Source organism: Ictidomys tridecemlineatus, chromosome 12 (genome assembly GCF_052094955.1).
Source record: "Ictidomys tridecemlineatus isolate mIctTri1 chromosome 12, mIctTri1.hap1, whole genome shotgun sequence".
Taxonomy (NCBI): domain Eukaryota; kingdom Metazoa; phylum Chordata; class Mammalia; order Rodentia; family Sciuridae; genus Ictidomys; species Ictidomys tridecemlineatus.
In genome coordinates this window covers 114186301-114194247 of record NC_135488.1, presented here as the reverse complement: position 1 = coordinate 114194247, position 7947 = coordinate 114186301, and positions in this window count along the sequence as shown.

Here is a 7947-nt window from a genome sequence, read left to right as displayed (position 1 = left end):
ATAGGTGAGGAGCCACCTGGCTTCTCCCGCAGGCTGCAGACCTCGTTCAGAATGTGCAGATTCCTAGAGTGTTCTGGGGTTGCCTGTCAACCATGGCCACCCTCTCGGTCAATCCAGATGCGGTCTCGGGTTGCAGATGCAGCATTTTGATGGAGAGGTTAGTGGCGTGAGTTGTGAGCACCGGCCCAGGAAGCGGAGCCTCAAGGCAAATATCAGCTCTGCTACGTTTTGCTGTATGACATCTGGGCCCTGCTTTTTCCACATGGGATGAGGGACCTCTTTCTTCTCTGTCCCCAGAAAAACTACAAGACCGGCTTTCCTCAGCCTGCTCACCATGTGGTGCCCCAAGCAGGAGAAAACCATCTGCAGGGGTGGGAGTCCTTAGCACCTTGGCCAAGATGACTGTGCATCTTAGATTGGCGCGTGGTCCATCCTAGGCGAGAGCCCTGTTGGGAGACTCAGCTTTCAATGGGGTTCAACCTCCCCTCTCTGAGCCTTGGGCACTCCATCTTCACAATGAGGCTGTTGGACTTGCTGCTCCTATGGCACCAGCAATTCATGACTGCATGCTCTAGGTAGTGACTAGTGACCCGTGGGGAAGCTGATCAGGGTCTCTGGGGCATTGTCACCCTACAGCATATCCCAGAGACAGCCTAAGGCTCACTGCTGTCAAGAACTGCGGTGGGGGCAGGGCTGGGCAGGGGTGGGCAGTGGCGCCTGCTCTCCTGCAGGCAGAGCCCGGGTCCTGAGCTCATCATCTAAGCAGGTAATTATGTGTGTGCTTTGTTCACTACACAAAGGAGCTCTCAGAGAACTTGGAGGGGCTCTGCTTCCTGGCTGATTTGATTTTTTCAGAGCTGGAGTGTGAAAATCAAGCTGAACCTGCCTAATTGTGTCTGCGAAGGCCATTCAGAGAGGCTCTCTTGGAAGGAAATCAGGACAATTAGCTCTTGGCTGCGGGGAGAGGGGGGTGCAAGCTCATGATAGCAAATGTCAGCCTGTTCCGGGGAACCAAAGGGCAGCACAGGGCGAGAGTGGGAAAACGAGGGGCGTCCGCGGCTGCTTCTCAGGGGCTGGTTAGCGCCCACAGCCTGCGGGAGCATCGGCTCCTGGTGCCGGTGCCTGCGGGAGCAAGGGCTGGGGCGGGAGAGGGAGAGTGGGGTGCTCACCCGAGCCTTGGGTTTGGCCACGTGGCCTTGGCAAGGCAGGAAGCCCGGGGGTCTCAGGTTCTCTGCGTCTGCCCAGTGAGCTCTGGCACAGCGAGAGAGGGAGCCCACTCACCCCGGGTAGTGGCCGGTCCAGCGGGGAGGGTGCGGAGGGCCTGGGAGAGGCCTGTGGCCTCGCACAAACCCAGCGCCGCAGGGTCAGAGCAGGGTCAGACTCCAGCTGGCCCAGCTGCTCTCCGGGCGGCCCCGCTTTCTGTGTCACAGAGTAACGGCCTCTTGGGCTTCCAAGGCAGAGAGGTGGAGTCCGCCTCAGCCTTGCCTCTTCTGAGCTCTGCGACGCTACAGAGGCTCCTCGGCCTCTGCACGGCTTCCTCACCAGACGCACCTGGCATCCAGCGCCCCTCTGGCACCACGCCTGTGACACTGCCCATTGTCCCTCGTGTGGCATCAGGAAACTGGGGTCCATGAGTCCACTTCCCAGTCACCAAAGAGTGTGTGTGTGAGTGGGTGTGTGTACGTGAGTGGGTATATGTGATGTGTGTAGGTGTGAGAGTGTGTGGGAGTGAGTGTGCACGGCTGTGTGGAAGTCAATATGAGTGTATGTAAGAGTGTGAGTATGAGTGTATGACTGTGCATATGTGAGTGTGTGCACATGAAAGTGTGAGGGTGTGGGTCTGTGATTGTGAGTGTATGTGAGAATGCACTAGAGAGTGTGAGCTGTGTGAGTGGTTATGGGAGTGTGTGTGTGAGTGCATGAGTGTGTGTAAGAGTGCATGTGTTAGTGTGAGTGTGAGTATATGTGTAGCTGAGTGTGTGTGTAGCTGAGTGTGTGTGCATGTATGTGAATGTGTATGTGTGTGTATGTGTGAGAGGATACATGTGTGTAGAAGTTTGAGTGTGTAAATATGTGTATGAGTTGTGTGAGTGTGTGAATCTCAGTGAGTGTGTCAGAGTGTGTGAATGTGTATAGTGTGTTAACGTGTGTATGCATGCAGTGCATGAGTGTGTGCATGGGTGTTTGAATGTGAGTGTGTGTGTTGGATGGACGTGCTCCTGGATGGAGTGTGTCTTTCCGTGGGGCCCAGGATATGCGCTTCATTTTTTATTTATTTTAAGGGAAGCGGCCTGGTTTGGGTGGAGCCTAGAGCGGCATCAGAATGCGACACCCCAGGTGGGCGGTGATCATGTTCTTCAGCTCCTGGGTCTGTACGTAGAGATGATGGTCACACCCGCTTCCAAGTGAGGGTCAAACTCTTTGATACACTCGGAAGTCTTGGCACAGGGCCTGGCACCACTGTTGTCACCGACATTGTGACCGAATGGCTCAGGGTCCCACTAGACACGCTAGCATGGGATGCGAGAGGAACCCACCCCGGTGGCTGGAATGAGGATGCCAGGGCTCAAGTTCAGGCAGCACCCACTGGCAAGGGGCATGTGGCATCCATTTGGATTGGTCTATCTTGAGATGCTCCAGGGTTAAATAATTTGGATCCCACCTCTGGGAGAGGACACAAGCCTCGGGCTGCTAGCAAAGGCAGAGTTGTAGACGAGGTGGCGGCATGTGTGGGCGTGGCCAGAGAATCCAGCCCCAGAGCCAGCCCTGGTCTGATCTGAGGAGCCTGGCCCCCACTGTCCCCAGCTGTCCACTGGGAGGTGAGACCTGGAATGTGCATTGCCCTCTGTGCCCTGTGCACGCTGTGTATTGAGTCTGTGCAATTTCTCACACCCGTTTGGTAGGTGGGATGGGGGCGGGCAGGGAAGCAGGTTTGGAGTCAGGGTAGTGAAGCCCTGTGCAGTGCAGGTGGGGGTGGCCATGAGGGAGGGGCAGCCAGGGGCCCTGGGGCTGGATAGCAGCTCCCGGCAGTTTGCTAGCTCTCCTGTGGGCTCCGGAAGGCTCTCTTGCCTTAGGTTTGGCCACTTGGCATGGAGCAGACAGCGACCTCTCCAACATGGCCTCTGGCAGTGGCCTCTTGGTGGCCCACTTGTGAGGAACACATCCTCCGTCTTAACGCCTCCTCCGTAAAGCCCTAGAGACCACAGGTCCCATTTCCTGAGCAGAGCTGAACAGTTATTTTACACTTCATCTAATTGATTAAAGTGACTCTGAATTAACTGGGCCTTTCAGAGCTGTGTGTGTGTGTGTGTGTGTGTGTGTGTGTGTGTGTGTGCATGTGCATGCGCGTGTGAAATCCAGAGCCAGCTGTAGGCCAAGCTGCAGGGCTAGGTGAGAAGTGGGTGGTCCTTCTGGACCCTGCTCTCTGCTGCTCCAGCCTTTCTACCTTCCCAAAATCCCCAAAGTCATGTCAGCCCTGGCTCCTGGCTGGCTCCTGTGCCTTTCTGCAAACACCAGCCAGGATACAGCTGCATGGGCCTTGTGGCCCAGGGTTGGGGTAGGCACATCACAACTGCTGGATGCTCCCAGTGCGTGTCAGGCCAATGAGGGGGGCGTTGGGCATCCTGTCTCCTTTATTCCCCGTGCTGTCCCTGGAAAGCGACCCTATGGCCTACTCTACAGCTGGAGAAACTGAGGCCTGTTGGTGGTGCACAGCCTGGGGGGGGCGAGGCAGGGACAGAAGCCCAGGCCCCCTTTGCTGCCGTTCTCCTGCCTCTCCAACGCTGCCATAAGAGTAGGTGAGGTTGCCACCTATTTCTGAGCACAGAGAGGACACCTGCTGAGCACAGCTGGTTCCACAAACATGACCACGTCCAGAATGGTGCTGTTCGCTCTCGGGCTCTCCTGAGAGCTTTTACACCTTCCAGGGAAGGGGCAGGAAAGACGTTGGCCCTTGACCATGTAAGGAGACTGCGTGTCCAAACATGCCACTTGTGACAGGGACAGGCTGCAGACACCATGCTGGGGCTGATGTAGCATGAGGGAAAGGCCTTGGGAGCAGGAGTGATGGCTGTGCCTTCGGGAGCTGTTTGATACTTGTGTATGACACCCGTCAAGAGGCTTCTCCGGAGACACAGCTCACATGTCACGTCTTCCTTCCCAGCACGGCTCCCTCGCTGGTGCGGTCGTCCCTCGGCGGCGTCCATCCTGACCATCGGTCTGCCTCAGTTTCCCTGGGTCTGGATTGCACCTGCTCCACAGCAAGTGGTTGACAAATGATGGTTAGTTGAACAAAGTGAGGGGTGAGCGAGCAAGGGGAGCGAATGGCAGGAAGCCAAGGCTCCCTCCGTTGGCACTGAGGACAGGCGGATCTGAGGTCCCCCGCGGTCTTCTCTTGAATGGCCTGGCCAGGATCTCACTGCACAGCAAGGACTGCCTCAGGCCCTGCCCAGCTGCAGGGGCTGACAAACACCCCTTGGTGCCAGAGCCAGCCCATGAACACCATCGCTGCCCTGGGTCACGCTCAGCACGGCTGCCTGGAGATTCGCTAGGGAGGCCAAGGTGTGAGATGACCCAGACAGCAGGCACTGGGCAGGCCGTCGGGGTGGCGGGTGTGTTCTGTGTGGGCTGGTGGGTGGTGTGTCCTCTTGCTCTCCTGAACGCTCAGCCTGTGCACAGTCCCTGGCCAGGTGCCTGTGATGGGGAAGGTCCTTCCCCACTCTCCAGTCCCCCTCCCTGGCTCTGCCCGCTCACTGACGTGCCCTGGATCCAGAGTCAGTGGAGCAGAGGGATCGGGGCTCATGTCCCCAGCCTGGCTAGCAGTGGGCTAGGGCCACGTTTTCCTTATGGCTCTTATTTATGGCCTGCCTAACCCCATTCTCCAAATGATGATGGCGGCTGTTCTGATTCCCTTCCCACACCAGCAGGATGGCGGGCGGCCTTGGAGCATAGAGACCCTGGGGTCCAATGTCTGTCGCCCAGGGCTGATCTCCAGGGCTTTCCTCTCCTTACAACACGTCTCAGTGTCTGGAGGGAAACCTTTCCTCTACCTTAGGTTCAGTGATGGGGGCCTGCAAATTTCACCCACAATAGATCAGCAAAGTCAAGGTTGTTCACAGGCCTCAGGAGCGGAGGAGGGGTTTACGCGCCTAACTAGTAGGAAACGGGAGTGGGGAGAGGCAGAGGTGCCAGGTCTCCTCAGCTGGGGCTCCTGGACTCCTGTCTAGTTAGGCCTCACTTCCAGGCTCCCTGTTCATCCCTGCCCTGTCCAACTGCAGCTCAGCCTGGGGGATCGGGCTCGCCAGAAGTCCCCCTCCCCCACCTCTGGTAGCCTGGCCTCCCCCTCTGGTCACCTGGTGATGGTGAAGGTCCTCCCTCCCTCTCCAGTCCTCCTCCCTGGCTCTGCCCTCTAGTAGTCTGGCCTCTACTTCTGATCTCCTGGCCTGACCTCTGGTAGCCTGACCTCCACCTCTGGTCACCTGGCCTCCATATGGAATCAGGCTTCTCATCCTCCACCATCCCCAGATGACGTGGGATTTCCTGTCTGCCTTCAGAGAGACTCCTGTTAGGTCAGCTGAGGCAGGCCCCCGTGCCTGGTGCTTGCCCTGGTGCCTTTCCATGTGCTCACCTGGACACCTGTGAATTCCCACCTTTCCTGGTTCTGTCGGGTGAGCCGGACTCTCTCCCTCGCACTGTCCCGTTGCTCTGGTCCCTGGGCCTGTCTTGACAGTTCTCTTGAATAAAGCTCGGCTTCGTACCGTCTGTGAGAAGTGTTATTGACCAGTTTGTAAACATTTTTGCTTATTTATTTTTTACAGCAGGCCCAAGTGGCCTGCTGTCTTCTTGACTGGAGCCCTCCCCTGGGGAGTTTACGGCCGTTGCAATCTCCAGTCTCCTTCCTGGGAGTGGAGCAGCCCCTTCAGAGAGAAGGGATTGTGGAATCTCTTTTCCAGAAGATTCTCTCTCACATACAGACAGCTCCCAAAGGACTTCTTTCTGCATCTGTGGAATCTCAAATGTCTTCTGTTTAACAAACCTTCACACCAACCCTGGGGGTCAGCGTGGGTCCCCACACTTCTGTGACTCCCGACCTCCTCCACAGTCAGGTTCCACGATATGCCGGCCCTAGCAGCTCCCTGGGCTCTTTGCTCCTTCCCTCCCTCTCTTCTCCCTTCATCGTCTGGTCGTTTCCTCCTTCTGCACCCAGTCTAACCTTCAGTCCAGCCTTATTTCAGTACCCGATGTGTGCAGCTGTACCACAGGCTGCTCCAGCAGGGATCCCACACCCCGACTTCACCCATTATTTAGCAAAGAGCACCCTGCTAGATGCTGGCCACCTGTTTGGATAAGTTGAAGCACCCCTTTCGGGTTTCATCATGAATACACAACACGAGGGGAAGTGTCTGAGATTACCTGCTGGGTCCAAATGCTCTCATCAGGGGGACTGTGTTGTAAAACATGCCCTCCCGTGCCCTGTCACCTCAGAGAGGAGACAGCAACCTGCTCCACACGGGACAAGTTCTGATTTTTGCTGCAGGAACAGTAAACTATGAAAACCCAGCACAATGGGAAGGGCCTGGGGAGGGGCTTGAGGGGTGGGGACCAACAGTGCCCCCTTAGAGGGTGCTAGAGGCTGGAGCACTGCTACTTGCTGGAGGGGACGCGGAGTGAACCCCCTTTCCTGGTCCCTGCACTCTTGGATGAGCTTGGAAGAGGAGCTGAGTCTCTCATTGGACTCTGGTGCTAGAAGCAGGAGATGGGGCTGAGGCCTCCGGGAGGCATGAGCTTGCAGGACTCTGCAGATGACTTGGGGCTGGCTTTGAACTTCAGCCCACACTGGGGAGAGGAGGGAGATGTGAGTCAGTTCCTTCTAGTTCCTGAGGCCTACTTCCTGACAGCTGGATGTCCTGATGCTGACACCCACCTGACAGAGACTGTGATCCAGGTGCTGGAACTAGGAAGAAGGACCGTGGGAGAGCCCCAGCCCGGTCCTGCACCTGGCCTGCTGGCTCTTGCAGTCGCCGAAGGCAGCTCAGGGAGGCCCGGAGAGTCAGACTCAGACTCTCTGCAGGGAAGGGTTGGCTTTCTCTGCTGCAGCGCGGGGATAACCCAGGCTCCTAGCCGTGAGCTCCTGAGCTTGCCGGGATCCTGGGCAACACTGTCTCCTTCCCAGGGTGACCATTCCTGGTTTCCCCATGAACTTCTGCATCGTCCCCTTGACTGGATCCTGAAGTTTGTTTCTGAGGCCAGGCAGGAGCCTGGAGCCCTGGGAGCTGGTTTAGCTGTCATGCAGATAAACATTCCTCCTCCCGAGGAGGGGTCCCAGGTTGCTGAACAATGTCTCCTGGGCTTTGATCTTGCCTTGTGGTGAAGCCAGGCAGCCCCTAGCTGGGCGGGGGTGTGGGGGGTGCTGATGGGGTTGTCTTCTCTGCTGTGTGTGTGTGTGTGTGTGTGTGTGTGTGAGAGAGAGAGAGAGAGAGAGAGAGAGAGAGAGAGAGAGAGAAAGACAGAGAGAGTGCGCACATGAGAGGTGGGGGCAGAGAGAAGGGTTCCAAGGAGACGTCTGCCAGCTGATGAACTGGCCACCCTTGGTGACTGCAGCATTTGGATCTGTAATGGGGTCAGAGATGGGCCCTCTCCAACCTCCTCTCCAAACTGCCTTCCTGCCATGGCAGGAGCTGTGCTGTTGACTGGCACAGCAGAGAAAGCCAGGGCTGCCCACGGGCCCTCTGTGCCCCTGGCCAGAGCTCTTTGAAAGGCTCACAAAATGAGCCACTGATTGGGAGCCAGAGGTCAGAAAGAAGGTGTTCCCAAATCAAGAGGACAAGAGGCAGCACAGGGAAAACATGCCACCTGGGCCACCGTCCGCCCTTGGAGATGCATGCTGGGCCCTCGTGGTGGCTGCACAGACCCAGGCAGTGGGCCCGCAGCACCCTCCTCCTTGGGCTT